The 27,057-nt window shown below is 40.7% G+C and overlaps 1 protein-coding gene and 1 long non-coding RNA gene across 2 annotated transcripts in view; one reads left to right on the top strand and one right to left on the bottom strand.

Annotated features, from left to right (window-relative positions):
* The window catches only part of LOC134344369 (E3 ubiquitin-protein ligase HECW1-like), a 485,729-nt gene that overhangs the window by 111,742 nt on the left and 346,930 nt on the right, over positions 1-27,057 (top strand). The gene's annotated exons all lie outside the window — the stretch shown is intronic.
* Positions 1,054-27,057, bottom strand: LOC134344370 (uncharacterized). Its single transcript, XR_010017426.1, has 3 exons — positions 26,287-27,057; positions 24,161-24,287; positions 1,054-2,060 (listed from the first exon to the last, which is right to left on the bottom strand). It is a non-coding gene; the product is annotated as an uncharacterized LOC134344370 (long non-coding RNA).

Below are 27,057 nucleotides of genomic sequence, written 5' to 3'. Positions count from 1 at the left end.
AAGGGGACATTGCTTTGTGGATCCAGAACTGGCTTGCCCACAGAAGGCAAAGAGTTGTTGTAGACAGGTCATATTCTGCATGGAGGTCGGTGACCGGTGGTGTGCCTCAGGGATCTGTTCTGGGACCCCTACTCTTTGTGATTTTTATAAATGAGGAAGTGGAGGGATGGGTTAGTAAATTTGCTGATGGCACAAATGTTGGGGGTGTTGTGGGTAGTGTGGAGGGCTGTCAGAGGTTACAGCAGGACATTGATAGGATGCAAGACTGGGCTGAGAAGTTGCAGATGGGGTTCTACCCAGGTAAGTGTGAACTGGTTCATTCTGGTAGGTCAAATATGATGGCAGAATATGGTATTAATGGTAAGACTCTCGGCAGTGTGGAAGATCAGAGGGATCTTGGGGTCTGAGTCCATAGGACAGTCAAAGCTGCTGTACAGGTTGACTCTGTGGTTAAGAAGGCATACAGTGCATTGGCTGTCATCGGTTGTGGGATTGAGTTTAGGAGCTGAGAGGTAATGTTGCAGCTATATAGGACCCTGGTCAGACCCCACTTGGAGTACTGTGCTCAGTTCTGGTCACCTCACTACAGGAAGGATGTGGAAACTATAGAAAGGGTGCAGAGGACATTTACCAGGATGTTGCCTGGATTGGGGAGCATGCCTTATGAGAATAGGTTGAGTGAACTCAGCCTTTTCTCTTTGGAGTGGCGGAGGATGAGAGGTGACCGGATAGAGGTGTATAAGATGATGAGAGGCATTGATTGTGTGGATAGTCAGAGGCTTTTTCCCAGGGTTGAAATGGCTAGCACGAGAGGGCACAGTTTTATGGTGCTTGGAAGTAGATACAGAGGAGATGTCAGGGGTAAGTTTTTTTTTAATTTTATTTTTATTTGGATAAGGAATTCACAATTATCATGTACTTTTTTCACACATATAACCTTTTCCATTTTTTTATATGTATAAAACTACAATTATTTATACATTCTTAAGTACACATTGAGATGATATAAAAGGAAAATAAACATTTAAATAGATAATTATGTACTGTGGTAAATCTAACCTATTAGGCTAAGTAATGAAATTAGTTGTTAAGAAAAATGGTAATAATAGTTTCCATACAACCCTTCTGGACCATTTCCACTGGTCCAAAATGTTGCATACAAGCCTATATACCAACCATTGTAGGTGTTTATATCCCAATTTGTTCGTGCTTGTTCCTGCCCGCAGACATAATTATCCAAGAGAGTGGTGAGTGCGTGGAATGGGCTGCTGGCAACGGTGATAGAGGCATTGTGAGCAGTTTTGGGTCCCTTATCTAAGAAAACTTGCTGGCATTGGAGAGGATCCAGAGGAGGTTCACGAGAATGATTCCTGGAATGGATGGGTTTCACATATGAGTTCCATTTGATGGCTTTGGGCCTGCACTTGCTGGAGTTTATAAGAATGAGGGGGGAATCACATTGAAACCTATTGATTAATGAAAGGCCCAGATAAAGTGGATGTGGAGAGGATGTTTTATATAGTTGGAGATTCTAAGGCTAGAAGGCACACCCTCAGAATAGAGGGATGTTCATTTAGAACAGAGATGAGGAGGAATTTCTTCAGCCAGGGGGTGGTGAATCTGTGGAATTCATTCCCACAGACAGCTGTGGAGGCCAAGTCGTTGGGTACGTTTAAAGTGGAGGTTGAGATGTTCTTGATTAGTTAGGGTATCAGGGTTTGAGGAGAGAAGGCAGGAGATGGGGTTGAGAGTGCTAATAAATTAGCCGTGATGGAATGGTGGAGCAGACATAATGGGCTGAATGGCCTAGTTCTGCTTCTATGTCTTATGGTCTAATCAGCCAATCATGTGGCAGCAACTCAATGCATGAAAGCATGCAGGTGTGATCAAGAGTTTCAGTTCTTGGTCAGATGAAACATCAGAATGGGGAAGAAATGTGACCTGAGTGACTTTGACCATGGAATAATTGTTGGTACCAGACGGGGTGGTTTGAGTATCTCAGAAACTGCTGATCTCCTGGGGTTTTCATGCACAATCGTCTCTGGAGTTTACAGAAAATGCTGTGAAAAAACAAAAAAAAAAATCCAGTGACTGGCAGTTCTGTGGGCGAAAATGCCTGATTAATGAGAGGTCAGAGCAGAAAGCCCAGATTGGTTCAAAATGACAGGAAGGCAACATTAACTCAAATACACACATTGCAGAAGAGCATCTCTGAACCTTGAAGTGGACGGGCTTCTGCAGCAGAAGACCACGAAGGTACGCTCAGTGATCGCTTTATTAGTTCTGTTCATAACGTGGCCACTGAGTGTAGAAGCTTGCTGTTCCTCTCCACGACTTGTGGTGCATCGGGCAGCCATCTTGGCGTTTCTTTAGCATTTGTCTGTTTTACCTGGTCGAGTTGCCAGCTGGACACTCAGCCCAGCGCGGATGGGAAGTGTGCAAGGAGCCAGCCAGATTCAGACTTGGGACCACTTGCCTCGAAGCCTGGGGCAGATGCTATAACACCACCGGCCAGCTAGTGTAGAGCCTATTAAGAATTATTCCAACTTGTAACAGTTGGGTGTCCGTGTGCTGGAGGTCACCTGCTGCTAACTTTCCAGCTAGTTTTGTAGCTGTGCACTTCTTGTGTAGGATCACCTTACAGCATTAACCAACTTACGATGACTCCAGGTTTATTATACAACATCCTGGTCTGAGATTCAACCACACCACTACCCCTGCCCTGCTCTCCCGTCTCACCAGCTGAAGCCTTTCAACTTAGGACGTTGCAGAACGAGAGATGGTATATTGAGTAGGAGCTCAAAATTCAGTCCATTAATGTTTGTGATTGTAATTTATTTTATGTTGGCAGTAAAAGGGTGACTATAGCTTTAAGACTGTGTCCTTATTAATTACTGACTTACATGAGCAGTCGTGCTGTGGGTTGTAGCAGTGGGGTTGACAAGAATAAACAGATATTTTGCTGCCTCATAAAGTGAGTTTGAGAGTCTATTCCTTGCCTGTGATGATGAGAGTATCTGAACTATGTCATCTTTTGTTAGGTGCTGTACAAGGATGTGAAATTTCTCACAGAGAGTGACTTATATATTGATTGGAGGGATATCATGGGCTACTGTTGCGCAGTCTCCCAGCATTGCTGATTGTTGGTTGGAAGGGGAAACTTGAGAGGATGAAGGTAGAGCAGCAGTGACTGGAGTTTCTGAGAGTAATTCAGAAGACACAGAATTGATTCATCCCAAAGAAGAGGAAGAGTTCTAAAAGGAGGATTAAGCACCCATAGCTGGCAAAGGAAGTCAAAGGCAGCACAGAAGCAAAAGAAAGGGCACACGTTATAGGGAGCAAAAATTAGTGGAAAGCTTTGAAAAAAAAACAAAAAAGACAGTTAAAAAAAAAAGCAATAAGAAGAGAAAAGATTAAATATGAAGGTAAGCTACTCAATAATCAGAATCAGGTTTATTATCACTGGCATGTGACGTGAAATTTGTTAAGTTAGCAGCTAGCAATTCAATGCAATACATAATCTAGCAGAGAGAAAAATAATAATAATAAATATAATAAAACATAATAAATTAACATGTAACTCAATTATATATATTGGATAGATTAAAAAAAAACATGCCAAAACAGAAATACTGTATACTTAAAAAAAAAGCAAGGTAGTGTCCAAAGCTTCAATATCCATTTAGGAATCGGATGGCAGAGGGGAAGAAGCTGTTCCTGAATCATTGAGTGTGTGCCTTCAGGCTTCTGTACCTTCTACCTGATGGAAGCAGTGAGAAAAGGTCATGCCCTGGGTGCTGGAGGTCCTTAATAATAGACATTGCCTTTCTGAGACACCGCTCCCTAAAGTTGTCCTGGGTACTTTGTAGGCTAGTGCCCAAGATGGAGCTGACTAGATTTACAACCTTCTGCAGCTTCTTTTGGTCCTGTGCAGTAGCCCCTCCATACCAGACAGTGATGCAGCCTGTCAGAATGCTCTCCAGAGCATAAAAGAGGATACCAGAAGGTTTTTTTTCAGATATATAAAGAGAAAAAGAGAGGTAAAAGTAGACAATGGTCTGCTGGAAAATGACACTGGAGAGATAGTAATGGTGAATGAAGAAATGCTGGATGTACTGATGAGTACTTTGTATCAGTGTTCACTGTGAAAGACACCAGCAACATGCCAGAAATCCAAAAGTCAGGGGACAGAAGTGAGTGTAGTCACTATTATAAGGAGAAAGTGTTTGGGAAGCTGTAAGGTTTGAAGATAGGCAAGTCGCCTGGAGCAGATTGACTATAGCCCAGGATTCTGAGTGAGGTGGCTAAAGAGACTGTAGAAGCATTTATAAAGATCTTTCACAAATCACCAGATCCTGGAATGGTTCTGGAGGACTAGAAAATTGCAAAAGTTTTTCTCTTTAAGTCTTTCTTCTTTAAGAAGGGAGAGAGGCAAAAAAGAAGAAATTATAGACTAGTTAGCCTGATTTCAGTGATTGGTAAGATGTTCGAGTGCGTTATTAAGGATACTTGAAGGCGTTTGACAAAATAGACCAAAGTCAACATGGTTTCCTTAAGGGGAAATCCTAACTGACAGATCTGGTGTAATTATTGGATGTTGTTTACTTGGCTTTTCAGAAGGCTTTTGACAAGGCTGCTAAACAAGGAAGGAGCCCATGGTATTACGGGAAAGATACTAGCACAGGTAGAGGATTAGCTAACTAAGATAGGTGGAGGAGCAAGTGGTGATGAGCATGCAGGGCGTCTGTAGAAGGACTTGGTAAAGAAATGGCAGATGGAATATGGCATAGGGAAATGTACCGTCATATACTTTGGTAAAAGGAATAAAGGGGTAGACTACTTTCATTTTGAGAGGGCTAGAATATAAAAGCAAGGATGTGATGTTGAGGCTTTTTAAGGCTTTGGTCAGACTGCATTTGGAATATTCTGAGCAGTTTTTGGCCCCATAGCTAGGAAAGGATGTGCTGACATTGGAGAGGGTTCAGAAGTGGTACACAAGGATGATCCAGGGAATTGAAAGCTTAATGTATGAGGAGTGTTTGATGGCTCTATGTCTATATTCACTAGAGTTTAGAAGAGTGAGGGGGATCTCTTTGAAACCTACAGCATATTAGAAAGACTGGATAGAGTGGATACTGGTGAAGATGTTTCCAATAGTGGGAGAGTCTAGGACCAGAGAGCAAAGCCAAATAGAGGACATCTCTTTAAAACAGTGATGAGACGGGATTTCTTTACCCAAAGGGTGGAGGATTGGTGGAATTCATTGCCACAGACAGCCTCAGCTGTAGGGGCCAGGACATTGGGTGTATTTAAACCAGACATTGCTAAGTTCTTGATTAGTAAAGACTCCAAGTGTTACAGCAAGAATGCAGGAGAATGGGTTTGAGGGAAATGAAATCAGCCATGTTCAAATTTCTCCTTGGAGGGACGGAGGATGAGAGGTGACCTGATAGAGGTATGTAAGATGATGAGAGGCATTGGTCGTGTGGATAGTCAGAGGCTTTTTCTCAGGCCTGAAATGGCTGTCACAAGAGGGCACAGGTTTAAGGTGCTTGGGAGTAGGTACAGATTAGGTACATCTCGTCAGGGTTAAGTTTTATACGCAGAGTGGTGAGTGCGTGGAATGGGCTGCCGGCAACTGTGGTGGAGGTGGATACGATAGGGTCTTTTAAGAGGCTTTTGGCTAGGTACATGGAGCTTAGAAAAGTAGAGGGCTATGGGTAACCCTAGTAATTTCTAAGGTAAGGACATGTTCGGCACAACTTTGTGGGCCAAAGGGCCTGTATTGTGCTGTAGGTTTTCTATGTTTCTAGAACAGGCTCGATGAGCCAAGTTGCCTAATTCTTCCCCTGTGTCTTATAGTCTTTTGGTTCCTGGAGCCAATTCAAATTTGACAATAGTAGAAAACGTATCAGAGAATAAAATTACGGTAAAAGAAAATTAAAGAAAAAACATAATTTAGGAAATTATAACTTATCATATGTAAACATTCCAACAGGGTAATTATTTCAAGCTGATGCAGTATTTCATAACTAATTTGACTTTGCACGTGTTACTTCTGATTCATTAACATACATAGTTTATTGTACAAAGGGCCATTTAGATACTGTTCAGAGCCAATCACTTACATTGAAGCATTCTTGTTGCAACTGACGAAATGCTGTGACAGCTAATTCTTATGTATTTTAAAGAGCATTGCCATTTCTCTCAAAATATAAATTCAGTTGTTAATCAGAATCAGAATCCTTTATTATCGCCAAGTATGTGGACACATACAGGGAATTTCATGTCGGTTTCCCTGAGCTCTCACTCTACAGAATCAAAAAGCAAACAAAACAATAGTGCAAATAGTCGTGAACTATATACAATGAGGTATACCTGTGTATGTACAGGTGGACTTGGTTTATAATAGACTAAAATTCAAGTGTTCCTAAGACTGATGGCAAATGGAAAGAAACTGTTCTTGTACCTATTTGTCCTGGCATACAGTGATCTAAAGGGCCTACCAGAAGGAAGGAGTTGGAACAGGTGATGTCCAGGTTGTGAAGGGTCTGCAGTGATGCTAATTGAGTGCAGCCTTGCCCCAGGTTAATTCTTTAGCTACTCTAGTCCCTGTATTGAGTAATTCTTCTAAATGATTGCAACAATCAAAGGACTGTGCCCAGTTGATGTACAATTATGAAGAGGCCTATTGGGGGAGAGAAATTAATCACTCCATTTACCTTGATGGCCTGAAAATAGCTTCATTCTGACCCTTTAGACTGATTGGGCAGATGCTTGTATCATGGAGCAGAGCCATGGGCCCTGCTTATCTCAGCTCCACATCCAAGAACAAGGTTAGAATAAATGGCCCTCTGGAGAAGAGTCCCACTGATCTCGTATTCAGCATCTGAGAAAGGCTCCTGGAGTTTGCAGACTAATATTTTGATCTCTTATCTCCAGTGTTTGTTATCCTTAAATCTCAAGTGGGAAATTAAGAGCATGTCATTACCCAGCTGCTTCCTAGAATTGAGAAAGGTTTGGTGCAGAATGCTGTACATCCATAAATCCAGTATTTGTCTGCTGTAGGGAGCTAAATAAATCCGATTGATAGTCCTTGTTTCTTAATATTTCCAACCAGAAGATGTAAAACAGTAGTCGAGTGTACATTGATCCGCTGGTGTGCTTTAAGATGCTTGTTACATTGCACCAGTTGTTCTGATACAGTACAATAAATCTCTTTATTATGAAGCTGTGCTTCGCTTATTTTATTACAACTCACAACAAGGAGATATTGTACCACATGGAAATGAGTCAAATTACTAGAGCAGAGCCATTTAATTTTATACGCTACTGGCAGGAGATTATATTATCTTCACATGAATTCTGCTCAGATTGTAGTTATTTTACCCAGCAATGACATGATTACAACAGTATAGAAAGGCTCTGCATCAGAAGTCAATACATTTTTTTTGTTGTGAAGCCAAGCTGATTAATTTGCTGCATAGGTACAGATAAACTGACCCCTAAATTGATTTTTTTTGTTTTATTCATTAGGGAATGTTTAAAATTTTACAATATTTTTGTAATGTGTACAAAGAAATCTTATTTATCAACCATTGATCAACAAACACAAGGAGTGATGTGCCAAGCTAGTTAGTATAACAAGTCATCCTTTCTTAGAAACCAACACAACCTCCCTCAGTTAATCTGATTGCCTCCTGGATGAACTGGAGGATTTGCTTCTGTTTCCTGACCTGGAAAGCCTTTCCATATATTCATCGTTCTTTGCCACAGTTTTGCAAAATCAGTTATGATTGCTTTTAAGGGTGTGATGTGACAGAGGCGTGCTACTTGTCATAGCGTTTCTGCAGGGATCTCTGGATATATATATATATATATATATATATATATATATATATATAGACAATAGGTGCAGAAGTAGATCATTTGGCCCTTCGAACCTGCACTGCCATTCTGAGATCATGGCTGATCATCTACTATCAATATCCGGTTCCTGCCTTGTCCCCATAACCCTTGATTCCCCTATCCATAAGATACCTACCTAGCTCCTTCTTGAAAGCATCCAGAGAATTGGCCTCCACTGCCTTCTGAGGCAGCGCGTTCCACACCTCCACAACTCTCTGGGAGAAGAAGTTCCTCCTCAACTCTGTCCTAAATGACCTACCCCTTATTCTTAAACCATGCCCTCTGGTACTGGACTCTCCCAGCATCTGGGACATATTTCCTGCCTCTATCTTGTCCAATCCCTTAATAATCTTATATGTCTCAGTCAGATCCCCCCTCAATCTCCTTAATTCCAGCGTGTACAAGCCCAGTCTCTCTAACCTCTCTGCGTAAGACAGTCCAGACATGCCAGGAATTAATATATTCCCAGGAATATATATAATTCCAGGAATAATTGAAGGAAAAATCATGCAAAGTAACAATGGAGCATAATAGAACAAAAAAGATTGTTACTGTTTTGGATCCTTTTCAGGTCACACCATGAATACTATGTTTAGTCTGTTCAACTATAGTAGGAAAGATAATTTTGAACTTGCAAGAACACTGAGATTTGCAACAAAAATAATAACAATGATTAAGAGTTTAAGGATTCTGGAAAATTGTCCTTTTATTTGAAAAAAGATTTAATTTGAGTTTTCAAAGTTGTGAATGAAATAAAAATTCTGAATATATATTTAGTCTGGTAAAAGATTAAATATTCAATTAATACAGGTTAAAATTATTAAGTGACACAACAACATAGAATATACAGCGCAGAAAAATGCTATTTGACACAATGGATTAATGTAACTGTGTACATTCTGCATATAACTCCTTCCATTCTACTGTTTGTACATACATCGACCTCGTCTTTAAACAGATTTTTACTTCTTTCTTTCCTCATGTAAGCCATGAAATCTGCTGAACATCTAAGCAATTTGTTCCAACCACATGCCAAGCAGTGAGTTCCAACTGCACTCTGAAGAAGTATTTCCTTTTTCCCCTTCGGACTTCATTAACGGCAAGAATCAGCATTTCCAATTCACATTCAGCAGTGTGGAAGTCTGTAATAACATGTAAAAATGCTGGAGGAACTCAGCAGGCCAGGCAGCACCTAGGAAGAGTGCAGTCGACGTTTCAGGCTGAAACCTGGGCTTCGGCCCGAAACGTTGACTGTTCTCTGGATTATCAGCACCTGCAGATTTTCTCTTGTTTGTGGAAGTCTGTAGTATACAAATCGAGACTAGCCAAACAACAGCCTGACATAGTTGTACTCACGGAATCATATCTAACAATGTGCCAGACTTCTCCATCACAATCCTTGAGTACATCTCAATCCAGAACAGACCGTTAAGAATTGGTGGTGCAATGGTAGACAAGCAGCTGAATGTGCCCACAGGAGTCTTCACGTTCTACTTCCACTCCATGGAATCTCATGAAACCAGGTCAAATGTGAGCCAGAAAGTCTCTTCCTGAATCCCACCTACCTTTCATCCTCAGCTGATGAACTAGCGCTCCTTTGTATTGAGCAACACTTGGAAACTGCATTGAAAGTAGTGAGGGCACAGGGTGAAGTCCAGCAGTTAAAGTGACCTGGTGTGATAAACATAATGTCCTGAAGGGCATAGCTCTAGACTGGATCTGGTGCAGGAATTGAGAGAGCCAGCAAAAGGAATTAAGTCTAAATAGTTTTCTCGTCAGTAGACTGCCTTTTGCTGAATTGGTTATGGCGAGCAGATGGTCTGCATCCTAGAGTGCTTAAGGAAGTAGCCCAAGAAATAGTGGATGCATTAGTGATAATTTTTCAAAACTCGTTAGATTCTGGACTAGTTCCGGAGGATTGTAGGGTGGCTAATGTAACCCCACTTTTTTAAAAAGGAGGGAGACAGAAACTGGGGAATTATAGACCCGTTAGCCTAATGTCGGTGGTGGGGAAACTGCTGGAGTCAGTTATCAAAGATGTGATAACAGCACATTTGGAAAGCGGTGAAATCATCGGACGAAGTCAACATGGATTTGTGAAAGGAAAATCATGTCTGACGAATCTCATAGAATTTTTTGAGGATGTAACTAGTAGAGTGGATAGGGGAGAACCAGTGGATGTGGTATATTTGGATTTTCAAAAGGCTTTTGACAAGGTCCCACGCAGGAGATTAGTGTGCAAACTTAAAGCACACGGTATTGGGGGTAAGGTATTGATGTGGATGGAGAATTGGTTAGCAGACAGGAAGCAAAGAGTGGGAATAAACGGGACCTTTTCAGAATGGCAGGCGGTGACTAGTGGGGTACCACAAGGCTCAGTGCTGGGACCCCAGTTGTTTACAATATATATTAATGACTTGGATGAGGGAATTAAATGCAGCATCTCCAAGTTTGCGGATGACACAAAGCTGGGCGGCAGTGTTAGCTGTGAGGAGGATGCTAAGAGGATGCAGAGTGACTTGGATAGGTTGGGTGAGTGGGCAAATTCATGGCAGATGCAATTTAATGTGGATAAATGTGAAGTTATCCACTTCCTATCCACAAAAATAGGAAAACAGATTATTATCTGAATGGTGGCCGATTAGGAAAAGGGGAGGTGCAACGAGACCTGGGTGTCATTATACACCAGTCATTGAAAGTGGGCATGCAGGTACAGCAGGCGGTGAAAAAGGCGAATGGTATGCTGGCATTTATAGCGAGAGGATTCGAGTACTGGAGCAGGGAGGTACTACTGCAGTTGTACAAGGCCTTGGTGAGACCACACCTGGAGTATTGTGTGCAGTTTTGGTCCCCTAATCTGAGGAAAGACATCCTTGCCATAGAGGGAGTACAAAGAAGGTTCACCAGATTGATTCCTGGGATGGCAGGACTTTCATATGAAGAAAGACTGGATGAACTGGGCTTGTACTCGTTGGAATTTAGAAGATTGAAGGGGGATCTGATTGAAACGCATAAAATTCTAAAGGGATTGGACAGGCTAGATGCAGGAAGATTGTTCCCGATGTTGGGGAAGTCCAGAACGAGGGGTCACAGTTTGAGGATAAAGGGGAAGCCTTTTAGGACCGAGATTAGGAAAAACTTCTTCACACAGAGAGTGGTGAATCTGTGGAATTCTCTGCCACAGGAAACAGTTGAGGCCAGTTCATTGGCTATATTTAAGAGGGAGTTAGATATGGCCCTTGTGGCTACGGGGATCAGGGGGTATGGAGGGAAGGCTGGCGTGGGGTTCTGAGTTGGATGATCAGCCATGATCATAATAAATGGCGGTGCAGGCTCGAAGGGCCGAATGGCCTACTCCTGCACCTATTTTCTATGTTTCTATGTTTCTATCACTGAACGCTTCTAGAGTCAAAGCCCAATGTTCATATTCAGAAGAATTACTTTCATGTTTTCTGGCAGTACTCCTTCCATTCTACATAGATTGAAATCAGCTTTAAGCATATTTTCACTGCCTCCTTCTCTCCTGTAAGTGATTTTGTTGTGTGCCTCAGCTATTCATCCCAACACAGTCATGTTAAATTGCACCACAAGCTGGATATCCACAATGGATGGTGGGTAGGCAGTACAATTGTGAGAATGTATCTCACCCCAATCTTTAATCCAATGGGACCAGGAAATATCCTGACTGTGATTAAAAAAAAACATTTGTGCTCCAGACCTAGCTGTGCCACCGGTCAAATTGATCCAGTGCAATTTGCAATACTGATAATGGGGAAACAAACAAAAACATTGAATATTTCATAAATGATGAGAGGTCATGGTTGACTTTGCACACAAGTTTCTGATAGCTAACATAAATTTGCAAAAAGCAATTGAGAGGGCAAATTGTATGCTGTCTTTTGTTGAAAGAGGATTTGAGTACAATGGCAAGGATATCTTACAACAATTATATATGGCCTTTGTGAGACCACTGTTGGTGTATCATGTAAACTTTAGGCTCCTCACCCAACAAAGTGTAAACTTACTAAAGTGGGAGTGCAGCAAAGTTTCATCTTTCTGGTTTCTATGATAATAGACCTAAGAGGAGATTTTGAAAAGAAAACATCTCTAATTTCTGGAGTTTAAAAGAATGAGAAATGATTCTTTTGCAAAATACAAATTTACTAGAGAGCTCAACAGGGTAAAAATAGGAAGGATGTTTCCTTTGGCGACAGTTCATAATTGGAAGTTTGGAACTCTATATAAAAGGTAGACAATGTAGGGCTGAAATGAGGAGATTATTTTTCTTTCTGAGGGTGGTGAGTCTTTGGAATTCTCTACCTCAGTGGGCTGGAGAGGTTCAGCTTATTGCTTATACAGGCTGATGGATTTCAGAATATTAAGTAAATCAAAAAATATGGGCTTAAGGCAGGAAAATGCTGCTGAGAGAGAAGATCACTGAACTATATTAATGACAGTTTACAAAGGACAACCAGCATATTCCGAGGATGTGGCAAGGGGCCAGAGATCCAGAGGAAACCCATGTTGTCTGTTTTCATGCCATCTTTCCTTCAATGATTTGTTCACATGGAGCCATATTTAAGTTACATACTGACCTGCAGGTCTTATATTGTCTCCTTCCGTTCGGCAACATTTTCCTATTTGTCAGTTGGAATCACAATTTGTTATCGCCTTCAATTCTGATGCCAAATTTCTTTTCTTGAAATTCAGGTCAATAATTTAAGTTGTTAATATCAATGGACTCTGCATTGATCCTCATAGGTTCCGTCCCTCCAATCTGAAACACTTCCCTTCTAATAGCTTCTCTCTGCTTAAAGGGCAATTTGTTATCATTCAGCTTTCTGTGCCTTGACATTAATTGCCTGAGTTGTGTGTTGGCGCGTGGCCAAATGGTTAAGGCGTTCATCAAGTGATTTGAAGGTCGCTAGTTCGAGCCTTGGCTGAGGCAGCGTGTGTGTCCTTGAGCAAGGCACTTAACCACACATTGCTCTGTGACAACACCAGTGCCAGGCTGTATGGGTCCTAATGCCCTTCCCTTGGACAACATCGGTGGCATGGAGAGGGAAGACTTGCAGCATGGGCAACTGCTGGTCTTCCATGCAACCTTGCCCAGGCCTGTGCCCTGGAAACTCTCCAAGGTGCAAATCCATGGTCTCATGAGACCAACAGATGCCTATTATTATTGTGTCTGGATTCCATTGTGTCTGCCTGATCAAAGTTCTAGTAAAGCATGGCTCCTTACAACATGTCTTTTTTCTACACACATCTTAGAGAATTCTACTTTAGAAAATACCTGAATATTTATCACTCAAACATTAAAGATGTGTGACAAAATACCTTGGAATATTTAATAAAATTCTAGAGGACGATTTAATTAGTTTAAAGACGCAAATTGATTTAATTGAGGGAAAAAATTGTGGTGATCTGCAGAGATAATAAATTGATGAGTTCTTACAACTAGGTCAACATGGTCTTCAAGTAAAGAGCAGAAATGAGAAGAAATTTATGCACTTATTTCTATCAAGGGGACTATGGTAACTTAGTCACTAATTATATTCCAGACAGATATCTATGGGCTTTCATATATTAAGGGAATTTAGTGTTGTGGGATTAGTAATGGGAAAGTGATGCTCAAGTGGAAGATCAGCAATAATCTTGTGGGAAGGGAGTGCAGGTGCGATGGACCAAATGGCCTACTTTTGCTTTAGTTTCTTATGTTTTTGTGTTCTTATCCAGGTGTGACTTTCTTACATCTTATCAATGGCCTGACCGGGAACAGATCTGAATTTTCAGTTGCTTAGCTCCAAACATTTAACTCTACAGTACCAAAACATTTCCCTTCAGCCTTGAGCAGAAAAAAATACCAGGTTGCTCTTAAATCCATGTTACTCATGCTGGGAGTTCTCAGGCAGTAGGAATAAATTTGCAACACATAATAGGAAACAATAAGTGACAAACATTTTGGCATTGTGTTAGGAATACGAAGCAGCCCGTGAAGTACGTTTGTGTCTCACTAATGAATCAATTGTAAATGGTTTAGTTTACGGATGTCAAGAGAGGGCAGCAGATTGAATTTTCCAGGATAAATAAGTGTCTGATTTCTGATTTGATAATATTAAAATATATTCATTGCTGCAAACCAACAAATCTGTTGTTACTGTGGATGAAGAAGATGATATGATATTTCTGTAAAGGTAAAGATATTGAGGACAGAAGGAGAAGGAGGAGGAACTGTGACACAGCGGCACCAAACCCAGAACAGAATTTCCCTTGCAACTGCTGTGATCGGACCTGCCTGTCCCGTATTGGCCTCGTCAGCCACCAGCGAGCCTGCAGCAGACGTGGGCAGTCCCCTTCTTAAATCTTCATTCACGAAGCCAAGCCATGATGATGATGATGAATGTTATAGTGGTACAGCTGGTAGGGCTGCTACCACCTAGCTCCAGCGATCTGGGTTCAATCCTAACCGCTGTGCTATCTGTGTGGAGTTCACAGTCTCCCTGTGAGTGTTTGATAGGAATGTGGGAAATATAAAATCGGCCAGTGTTTGGATTTGTGTAAAAATAGATGCTTGTTGGACAGCATAGATTTGGTGGGCAGAAGTGCCTCTGTCTGTGTTATATCTCTCTATGAGTATTATGTCTACTTTCTCCATTGGAAATCTCTGAAGTATTCTCTAATTCCCAGGAGCAGTTTATTCGACACTGTTTTATCCAATATAATGCAAAAGAGTCAAGTTGGACAGCCCTCTGCCTTGCACTTCCAGTTACCGCCTAGACTAAAAGCTGCTTCCTTGCCTTTATGTCCTTTCTTTATGCACAGAGTGACGTTGACTGGAGACCGAACCAGTTTCTTTGCCTTTCCCAGTACAGTTGTTGTCTCAAGAGAGGGTGAGCTTTGGGGTCTGCTGAACGATTTTGTTGAGTGAAACTAGCATGGGCTCTTATCATTCTCCTCTAGCTTCCTAATATCTTATAGTTGCAGCTCAGTCAAGCCCTAAATGTGAACCAGCTCCTCACAAATGTGGGCTGTTTTCCACACTGTGTGTGGCCAACCTGCAGCAGCCACAGCTGGTGCCTCACGCTAATTTCCTTCTTCAGCACTTGTTGGCCTTCTGTAGTTGTAGAGATCTCCCAAACAGCCCACCCTGAATAGACATTGATCATTGATCCTGAAAACAGGGAAGAGAAAAACTCTGCTCCTGGAACTGCAAGGAGTGCAAATACCTTATTCCCTCAAGTGATCTGTTTCTTTTATAGTTCACCTGTCATGGGGTGCATCCTGCCCTCACAAACCAACTAAAATCACGTCTATTTGAACTGTTATTCATCAATTCACTTTGTGAATTGGAATAATTAGCTACTAAGTAGATTCCAAACTATTATTTCTGGTTTTCCACTTTCTTGTTCTACTCTGACTTTTCATCTTTCTTTCAAAGCAATTTTAAATTATTTTAAAACAAGTTGGTTTGGCTATGACCATTCAGTTAAATAGCTGGAGATGAAACTTTATCTAACTCAACTTGATGTATTGAATTTTAAATTGCTTAAAATGTATTGTGTTCAGGGGACACGATCATTATTCATTCACCATGTAGCAAGATATGTTAAACCAAACAACAATGGAGTAGAATATACTTAACCATTGCTGAGTCTGTTAATAATTTCCATTCTTAATCATTTGTGGTCACTCTGGACCAGAAACTCAAGAGGATCACATAAATGCCATGTTCACAAGAGCAGGTAAAGGTCGGTATATCAGTAAAGAGTGGCTCACCTGTCCCTTCAAAGCCTTTTCATTATCTAGCAGGCACAAATCCACAAATCAGGATTGTGATGGAAGAAACACACAAAATGCCGCAGGAACCCAGCATCAATGGAACAGTGTAAACAGATGATATTTCAGGCCGAGATTTGCGTGTGTTGCTTGGAGTTCCATCTTCAGATTTTCCTCTCTTTGTGATGGAAGACCCTTCTTCTTTGAATGAGCACGGCATCAACAAGAAGCTCGATGCCATTCGGGGCAAAGGAGCCTACTTAATTGGCATCCCATCCATTACTCTAAACTTTCATTTCACCACCATTGGCACACAGTGACTGCTGTGTACAACAATTGCAAAACGTGTTGCAGTAATTTATCCAGGCTACACTGACAGCAGCTCCCAGACATGTGATCTCTACCACCAGGAAGGACAAGGGCATTAGGTGCATGAAAACATACACCACATATTCCCCTCCAGGGAATGCACTATCCCAGCTTGCAAATAATCTCCTGGGTTTAAATCCTCTCCAAAAGTATTGTGTGACTATCTTCACCAGGTGCTTTCAGCACTAAGTTTTCTAGGTCAGCAAGGACAGTGGTTGATGCAGGGTCTCGGTCTGAAATATTGGCAATTTCATTATCCCTACAGATGTTGTTCAACCCACTGAGTTCCTCCAGATTAATACCATGGTAATAACATAGGTTGGTGACCTGGATTTTGAGAGACTGAAAGCAATAACATCATGACTTCAAAAATGCTGAACCACAAGCTGTACACAAATTCTGAAATGCAATGTGCAAATATAACTCAGACCAAAGACAATTTATTTTACAGAGCCATCTACGTGGCTATATAGATGGCCACAAGCAATATATTGTAAAGTTCCAGGCAGATGTAAGAAACCACTCAATACTGTTTTATGCATAAAATGTTTGATATTATGGAAAGAATTGCATTTTAGGGCCAGTTTCTTTTTCTAAATATATCTTTTGCTGTTCTATAAGTCATTCATTAGATGTGAATATACTGCTTGAAAGATAATAGGCTGAAACATCATGTGAAATATAGCTTAAAAATACATTTCCAAAAATACATTTCCAAAAATACAATCAGCAATGAGACTGAGCTCAAGTATGTCTTATTTTCCTCAGCAGTGAATTTACTTCTTCACTTTCAGATTTTCAGCTGGCCAAAGAGAAATTCATGGGCTGAGCAGTGGAAATGAAGACTCTGTTAATCCTTTACCATATAAGCAGAACAAAAATAGACTAGGACTCAGCAATTCTTCAAAAGCAAAATCAACAGAAAATACAGTATTTTAGATGCTTTATACAATAAATTCCTTTGATGGGTTCTCTAAAGGTTGTACTGTTTGCTGTGGCGTTTTAAAATGTTTTTAATGGGGTGTGAGAAACAGTAGCAAGGGGAACAATTTTTGCCCTTCTCTGTTCACTCTTTGGAAAATGATGTTGAAATGCCTAATAAAATTGTTGCTGTCTATTTAGTGCAAAAACAGTACTGTTTGGATTTTCTATGGTTTTGACACAGTCACAATGGAAGGTCAACTCAATATTTCCTTCTCAGAAGTGTGACTGTGAAGGGAACTAATCAGTGTAATATGCCTTTGTTCCCACCGGCAGTAGACATTGTGCGTTTGGGTGATGCTATTTCAAAAAGACTGTTGCTGTTCATCTGAGAGATGATGTACGAATGCTGAAACTATAATCAACCAGGTATGGAGGGTATGAATGTTTGAGTTGAGTGGCTATCAAGCAAACTACTTTGATCTGGACGCTGCTGAGTTTCTTAGAGTAGCATTCATCCATCACTCTCCTGATTTTAGCCTTTTTTGAAGAAAGTGTTTGAGAAATAAAGAGATATGTCATTCCCTGCAGAATCTCACCCTTTGCTGTATTCTGATAGATGCAGCATTTAGGCAGCTTGTCCAGTTTCTGATCAGCTTTGACCCGCATGGTCTCAATAAATGGGATCATGTTTGCTGTTGTGAGCTGGGGCAGCAGGCTGAGGGTAGCAGACACCAACAGAATCAACAAACTCATTCGTAAGGCCAGTGATGTTGTAGAACTGGACTCTCTCATGGTGGTGTCTGAAAAGAGGATGCTGTCCAAGTTGCATGCCATCTTGGACAATGTCTCCCATCCACTGCATAATGTACTGGTTGGGCACAGGAGTACATTCAGCCAGAGACTCATTCCACCGAGATGCAGCACAGAGCGTCATAGGAAGTCATTCCTGCCTGTGGCCATCAAACTTTACAACTCCTGTGGAGGGTCAGACACCCTGAGCCAATAGGCTGGTCCTGGACTTATTTCCTGGCATAATTTACGTAATACTATTTAACTATTTATGGTTTTATATTGCTATATTTATACTCTATTCTTGGTTGGTGCAACTGTAACGGAAACCAATTTCCCTCGGGATCAATAAAGTATGACTATGACTACTATTGATATTTCAGTGTGAAGAAGAAGAAGAATCAGAATCTGGATTACTATCAGTGACATTTGTTGCAAAATATGTTGTTTTGCAGCAGCAGAACAGTCCCAAACATAAAGAAATATTGTTGCAAAAATAAGTAAATAATGTGAAAGACAAAACTCAGAAATCTGATGGCGGAGGGGAAGAAACTGTTTTTAAAATGTTGAGTGCGGGATTTAGATTCCTGCGCCTTCTCCTGATGGTAGTAACGGCAAGAAGAAATGTCCCAGATGGAGAAATTTCTTCACCCAGAAAGGAGCAAGCATCTCTACTACAGACTTTTATAATGGAGGGATATTCATTAATGAGCTCCCAAAGAAGTGAATAGGACACCACCCTGCGGAACATCTGCAGTTGTATGGGCTATTACATAAATATGTTATAATTCAGCTTCACAGTAGTTTTATTTTATATTTATGATTAAATATTTTGGTGACAATCTGAATGCACAAAATCTATTATTCAATTATATAACCTGCTGCACCTGTAGGAAAAGACAAAGTGATATTCTTATGAAAATATGTAATGGCTGCAGTGTGGACTTTGAGAGTAAATTTTATTGTTTATTCATTGAAAAGATGTTCTGTATACTACAAATCTGTGCTTGAATTTGCTAATAAATGTATTGACTACTATTTGTGCTAAGGAATCAATGCTAAGTAATTTCATTAACCTTTTCCCAGGATTTGATGTGCTTGCAGTTAGTGAGTCATTATGCTGCTACATCTGTGTAGTGTTAAGGTTAGTGTTTTTTTCCTGTTTTTGTCACTCATCACTATCCATTACACATTCACCTTCATTGACAATGGAATGCACCTTCAGAAGCTAAAAACTTGCTGGTAAAGTTTTGTTTGCAATTAAAGCTTAATGATATTTAAAGGTACCCACGTCACAGGTAGGTACATTTAAGAATATTTGTTTCAAATATTTCTCATGTTTCCTTATGGAAACACTCAAATCTTCATCACGTCAGAGTGATCTGAAAATGGCTGTTCACTAAGCTAGACTCACATAGTCAATGCATGTAATATAGTAAAAATAGAAAAGTTAAAGTGTCAATAGATTATGCTCAAAGATCAAATATTGTGGAAGGTGAGATCATATGACAGAGTCTCTGAGTTATTGCAATTTGAGCTGATAAAATCCAAGCAAGGATCAATCGATTTATTCGCTCCTTTATTTCTGAAAATATTACATGCATTTGCAACAAGACCAACTTTCATTTCATTAAAAATATATAGAAACACCTTTGCCTGCTAATGCATGTATTTCATTAATATCATGAAGCTTTGCCAATCAATTAGTGAGTATGAGCATCGCTGGATACTTTTAAAGATATAAATGAATAGATGTTGAGATGTTGTGAAGATGGAGACGGGTTTTAAAGATTGAGCATTTGAGGGTTATGCTGAAGTGGAGTGGAAGTGGAGTTGCAGCCAACATAGATTAGTCATGATCGTATTGACTGGCAGGGGCTCAAGGGGTTCTGATATGTGGGAGGCAATCAGAGCACCCTGAGGAAACCCATACAGCCACAGGAAGAATGGTCAAAACCCATGCAGGAAGCACCTGTGGTCAGGTTTGAACCTATTGTAGGTCTCCAGAGCTGTTTAGCAGTTGCTCCACTAGCTTTTCCACAGTGCTGCCTAATTTCTTGTTTAAGTTTTAGTTTGTTTAAGCATTTATGACGTCACTATGCTGCCATTCATTGCTTGTGTAGAAGCCAGGACATCAATTCCTCAACTTTTGTAAAGAGGTACAATCTCAGAGTAATGCTATTCTCGTAATTGGATCATTTTTAATTGACTTTTATTTCCATGAATAATCAAGGAAATGATACCAGTTGTTCATATTTCAAAGTCTAAACTTAAAACAGCTAGGAGGTTTTTTTTCTAAACCTAATCTAGAGTGTGTTCAAACACCTTATGTGTAACAACATATTTATTTTTATTTGCTTAGAGATACAGTGCAGAATAGCCCTTCTGGTCCTTCGAGCTGCACTGTCCAGCAACTCCCTGACAAACCTGATTTAACGATAATCCAATCTCGTGACAATTTACAATGAACAATTAACCTACACGGAACATCTTTGGACTATGGGAGGAAACTGGAGGGCCCGGAGAAAAGCCACACACTCCACAAGCAGGACGTACAGAGTCTCCTTTCAGAGGATGCCGGGATTGAACCCCTAACTCCGACGCTCCAAGCCGTGATAGCATCACACTAACCGCTACACTACCATGTGTGCCCTATGTGCAAGGTTATGCTCTGACCCCTGACATAAGATACCACAAAAATATATAAATCTGAAAGTTAACAATTTATAACCTAATGTATCATTCATCTTCCTCGTGAATTTTAACAGTCCTAGCCACTAAATAGTCAAGAAGCATGCGCTGGAAATATTACTGTGCACAGGCAGTCGGAACTACTTCACTGCCCAGAACAATAATAGATTATATTCTATGTATAATGTTGTGCATACCTTTCGTCTGTAATTGAATTAATTATGATGGTTTGCTTGACAAAATTATAAAACATTTTAGCTCTGGGTTTGGTGAGGCTGCATCTCCCTTTCCATCCATGCAGACTTCACAGCAAAGATTGTTCCAATCATCTAACCACAGGGTAATCTGATTAGTCTGCATTCACTCAGTACACAGACAAGCTGTAACAGTTATCTAAACTGTTTTCCACACTTCCTGTGGTTCTCATCTTTTCAGGTTCAAACTCTCAATTATTATTTCTTTTGATGTTCTATTCATAGTTCTCTATCCTTTAGTGTTTTCTTGATTTTGTTTACCATTGTTGTGGTTTTAGAGACATTCAATCTGGTATGCCAACCCATTTACACTAATCCTACACAAATCCCATTTACTCTCTCTGCATTCTCATTAATTGCCCCAAATTCTACCCCTTACCTGCACATTAGGGGCAATTAACAGTGGCCAATTAAGCTACCAATCCTTCGAAATTAAAGCACCAAGGTAAAACCCACATGAGCACAGGGGAGAATATGAAAACTACACATAGACATCATTAGAGATCAGGATTGAATTCAGATCACTGGGACAGTGAGAGGCTGTGGTTCTACTAATCATAGGTGATGCTGCATGTATACTGCCTTTGTTCAGTATTACCAAAGCATTGCACACTTAATGCAAGTTGCCCGAACAGAGGATAAATATGTAAGTGTAGTGGCCAATTCTGAATTGGCAATTACAAGAAGGGTGGAACTTTAGATGAGAAGCAGAATGATACTATCTAGGAAAAAGTGGCGATAAGTTCCTGGTTGAATTGTTGCTGAATCAGAATCTATAAATTATTTTGGAAGAGTAATTGGATATTTGATTAGAAAATGAAAAGTTTAAGAGGGATGAACAGCAAACAGTAGCATGAAAATGAACTGTACTTCAGATTTAAAATATTTCAAAATGAATAGTGGGTTACAATAATGTTGAAGTAGCAAAATGAAAAATCAGGACTCATGACAACTGGATTTAAATCATAACTCAATGGCTTGTACAGCATTTTCTTCTTTAGCTCTCTAATCTCTAAGAACCAACCCCGTTGTCAATAGCACCTGGATATGGAAGCATTTCTTAAATTTTTCTGTAAGAATCCCAAATAGTTCTGCTGGGGAAGATTTAATGATATGGAAATGCTTTTTGTTGATTTAGTAGAGCCTATAAAGTTGACCTTTCACCCCGTGAACTACAAAAGGCAAAAATCAGGCCCATTGCTGTCTAGTAACCAGAATCGTTAGGGACTTCTGTGGTGAGAAGATTTGCCTTGGCCATTACCCTGCCATGATGGGGTAATCAATTAGTATTCTGTTAGAGCTCATTCCTCAACCATGTGTAAAGATTTATTATTTACAAATGTGGTGATAGCTTTAGCATCAGGAGAAAAGGGGATAAATTTGGAGAGATGAAGAAATATCCGAACAGCAATGTCATATCAAAACTGCCTCCTCTCTACATCTTATAACTAACCCACTGGAAATGTCAATGTCTGAATTGTTTTGGGACCAAATCATTACTTATGGAACGATGATAAATAAAGTGTATTGGCTGAGAGTTCTTTTGAGGCCCAGGCTATTTTCAAAATACAATTGGTGGGCCTCAGAGTTACATGGATGCTTCAATGCAGTTTGTGGGTTTAAGGTTAAGAAAAGCATTGTGTACTAAAAGTCAGTTGGTTGACAGCAAGGCAAGATTTCAGGGGGAGTTGTAATTCTTGAAGACTCTGATTCTTTTATGGAGCCCAGAGAGAAATAATTAGGTATCCCTTTGACAATACTACTCACATCCCAACTAATTTGCTCTAAAATTGTGTTGAAGGGTTGGTGGGTGGGGATTCTTGTGTATTTCTCAGGACCCTGATTTATATGTTGACACTGGCTTGAGGCCGTCATGCATATTGCCCCACCCTGTGGGATTCCCGTATACCTCTGACAATGGCTAACCAGTCAACTTTAAAAATGGGTTGTAAGATCTGAGGCCAATAAATGCCTCAGTGATGCTGATTTCAGCTGTATAGGTGACAGTAAGATAGGTTGTAGTGTTGTTGTCTCACAGTTGCGTGGACCTTGTTCTAGCCTTGTTGTGTTGACTCTGTGAGGTTTGTACACTCTCCCTGTCACCGCGTGGGGTTCTCCCAGATGTTCTTGATCCCTTCCTCATCCTAAAGATGTGCAGGTTGGGAAGATAACTGACCCGTATAAATTTTTTTTATTTAATAATTTTTATTTATTTATTACAAACAAACAAAAAAAAATACAGCACATCCACAAAAACCACAACCATAACAAAATCAAATTAAATATTGAGCAGCAAAAGCGAGAAAAATATAAAGGCAAAAGTAAACATACACAGCAGAGGTGCACCACACCAAAAAAACCTCAGTCCTCATCTCGAAAGAAAGCCCAATACGGGGCCCCATATCCTTTCAAAGATGTCCCCTCTGTCCTCATTACACAGTCTCTCCAAGTGTAAAGTATTTGCCAGTTCTCTCAGCCACAGATTGTACGTAGGCACAGAGTCCATTTTCCACATTTGCGGGATTAACTTCTTAGCAATCACCATTCCAAATAATACAGCCATTTTTTCACACATATTGGCTGAAGGTAGGGAGCTTGTTGTCCCAAGGAATGCTATGAGCGGGTCTAGTTCCCACCGCTTCCCAAAAGCCTCAGAGAAACAGTGAAAAATATTTTATAAATTGCCCTTATGCTAAAGATGTGCAGGTTGGGAAGCTAACTGACCCGTATAAATTCTCCTTATGCTAGAGGTGACTTGCAGAGCTTCATGAATTTTGGGGAGAATAGATTGCAGAGAATACTTTTGCGGATTGTACTATAAACTGGTTTATATTCGATGGGTAACTATGTCCTCCTGCACTGACATAAAAATAGATGAAAGGTGGAAATATTCAATCTGTATCAAATGCCACTATCCCCCTTTGAACAGAATTTCTTAAATAACCTGTAGCTGGCACTTAATGCACTGCAGATATACATAAGTAACTAAGCCAAATTCATTGGCATGATAATATTGTAGAGCATACAGCATGAAAAGAGGCCCTTTGGCTGACCAAGTCAAACACCCACTCACATTATTCCCACTTTGCTTTTGTTTATCGACAGTATTATTTCCATCAGTCGCCCTTGGACTCTACTACTCACTTTTATAAGCTATTGTCTGTTTGCCTGCCGATAGACTCTGGAACATCACTCCACGTCCAGTAAGAGTAAGACATTTCCAGGAAGACAAAACCTTCTCGATAAAATATCCTCACTTACTTATGAGAAGCCTTGGCACGTGACTGCTCAGAATATGGAGGCACCCCGGAAAGTGCTGAGAAACAAGTGTCTTGTTGGAAGCATATGGGAACGGGGTGAAATGGTGGAAGGAACAGAGCAGCCTCCAAGTTACCCGCTCAACAACACCTCCCCACACCCACCTTGCCTTCACCCCTCACGAAACCCACCGTCATTTAACGGCTCCTGATCCACCTGTAGCAGTCTTCAGACACCAGATCAACACTGGCCTCATCAGCTGCCTCAGAATTCATAGAAGTAGATTGGAAACAAGTCAGTCTTGATCCTAAGGGTATACTGTATAATAGGAATAACAACCAAGAACTTCATAAGTTTCAATAATATACAATAATAACATATTTAGCTATAACACATGATACATACTAAAATGTATAATAAAAAAAGATAGCCTTTTACTGTAATAAACATATTTAAATACAAGGGTACACAGGAGTACAAGTGCATGGCACATTGAAAGTAGCCATGCAAGGAGACAGGGTGGTGAAGAATACATTTGCCATGCTGGACTTCATCAGTCAGGCCATCAAGTGTAAGTGTACAGACGTTATGTTGCAGTTATGTAAGTTGCTATTGAGGCTGCACTTAGAGAAGTGTGTACAGTTTTGGTCACCCTGTTGCAGGAGAGACTGGCAAGCTGGGGAGGGTGCAGAGGGTGCTGCCTGGACTAGAGGGCCTGAGTTATAGGGAACGGTTGGCATGTTGGATATTTATTCCCTGGAACACAGGGGAATGAAGGGGATCCTCATAGAAGTTTATAAAATCACGAAGGGTATGGATAAGGTGGATAGTTATGGTCTTTTCTCCAGTGTTGGAGAGTCCAAAACTAAGGACATAGATACAAGATAAGAGGGGAGAAATTGAAGGGACCTGAGAGGTAACTTCTTTACCCAAAGAGTAGGGAGTAGCTGGAATGAACTGCCAGAGGAAGTGCTGAGGATACATTTGCAATATTTAAGAGACATTCGGGCAGGTACATGGAGGGGAAAGGCTTGGAAGGTTATGAGCCAAACACAAGATATTGCGATTAGCTGGCTGAGTATGGACTTATCGGACTTATCCGTGCTGCTTTACTCTGTAGCTTTGGAAATTTCTGTGGAGTCATAAAGATAATATGCTTTCACGGGCAAAATTCATGGCTGATATTAATATTAAATAGATTTACGACTGAGTAGTAGGGAAAAAAACAATAGCAAGTATCTAGAATTAAAAGGTTGGGTGAAGTCACCAAAATGCTAAAATCCTAAAAATTTGTGAGGGGGTATATTAGATCAAGAGTTTAAAGCCAGGCTTGCACAGTGAGCTGTTACTGTCACTGGTGCCTTTGTCTGAAGGTTGTAGAGTCAATCAGCATTGCGGGAGACACAGACACTGCGGAAGCTAGGATCTGGAACATAAAACAAGCTACAGGAGGAGCTTGGTGGGTCACACAGTATCTGTGGAGGAAAATGGACAATCAATGGTCTGGGTTGAGATCCTGCATCAAGTCTGTTTCCTTATTGTCCAGCCAATTTTTGATCCAGCTTACCCTGGATCTCATGACCTTTTGAATCAATGCCCCTCATGGAACTTTGTCAAAGGCTTTACTCTGTAGTCAAAGTCAGGATGTTGAGTCCTAATTGTCAACTGCAAGCCAGGGCAGTACAATATGGAGAACAAGCTGTTGCCCATGCAGCAGACACACCCTCTCCACGCAGCTGATGAATCCAAAGGAACAGCAGAGAACAATATAATGTGGCACCAGTGGCATCACAGGAGTTGCCAGTCAGCATTGAACTAAACATAAGCCCTGGGGCCTCTGGCTGCAGATTTTTCCTCGGGGGTTACTCCCAAAGCCTTCCCCATGAGTGGGTATAACTGCAAGGCAGTGAAGGTTTGAGATAAGAGTTTTCCCTCTCCGAGATGTGCTGCCAACCGTGGCCAAGCTCCATCTGCCCAAATCAACTGGTTTTAAGATGCCAGCAACCTGCCTTTGCCTCTTCTTCTGTGAGTAGAGACGGTGCTACTGGCCTTAGTATCTAAGCCACACGTGAAGGCCAGGAGCTGAACATGGTTGTCAAAGGCTATTTGAGATGCATGTTTTTGGGTGCATTTAATAGGTGTTGCGAGCTCATTCCCACCAACCCTCCCCCTCCCACCCAGCTCTAACAACCTTAAGTAACCAAAGGCTTTACTTAAGTCCATATAAATCACTTACTATCCTGTACTCTTTCATGCAATTTGTTACCTCATCAAAAACACAGGGGACTGTTTTTGTTGTCCTCCAGTCATTTAGTACCTTATTTTTGTGCAGCAAATGTTTAGAAAGGTCAGCCAGAGTATCAGCATTCTTTTTTCTCGCCTCCTGTAACCACATTAGATAAATGCCATTCAGTCCTGGGATTTATCCAACCTTTGAGTCGGCTGGGGCATTGAGCACCTTCTCTTTACTTATGGGGACCTTCTCTGGACTCTCACCTTCCCATTTATTGAATTCTCCAGCCACAAAGTCTATTTCCTTTATGAATACTAATGAAAAGTATTCATTTAAAACCTTATTTATATCTTCTGGCTCCATGCACAAATTACTCTGTTGATCTTAATGGGCTCTACTTTTTCACTGGTCTCTCCTTTACCCTTAATGTATTTCAAGAATGCCTTTAGATTTGCCATAATACTGTCCGCCAGCGATTTTTGTAACCCCTCTTGCCTTCCTAATGTCTTTCCTATACTTTTTATACGTTAACAGGCCTCTCCCATTAATTAGCTGTACCTCTCATATATTGTCTTTCTCCTCTTCATTCAACCCTCAATATCCCTCAACATCCAAAGTCCCCTGTATTTTTACCCCAGGCTTTTATCCTTACAGGAACACGTTGTCCCTGCGAGTTATCCTTTGAATGCTTCTCACTGTGCAGATGCAAACTTATCTGCAAATAGATGGTCCCAGTCTACTTTTGCGCGGTCCATCCTAATAAAAATGGCCTTCCAGTAATTTAAGACTTTTATTACTGGTTCAAACCTATCATTTTTCAGAAGCACTTTAAAATATATGGTGATATAGTTACTG

The sequence above is a fragment of the Mobula hypostoma genome, chromosome 3, assembly GCF_963921235.1.
Source record: "Mobula hypostoma chromosome 3, sMobHyp1.1, whole genome shotgun sequence".
Classification (NCBI taxonomy): Eukaryota; Metazoa; Chordata; class Chondrichthyes; order Myliobatiformes; family Myliobatidae; genus Mobula; species Mobula hypostoma.
The sequence above is the reverse complement of the archived record's forward strand: the minus strand, read 5'-3'. Positions and strand labels throughout refer to the sequence as shown.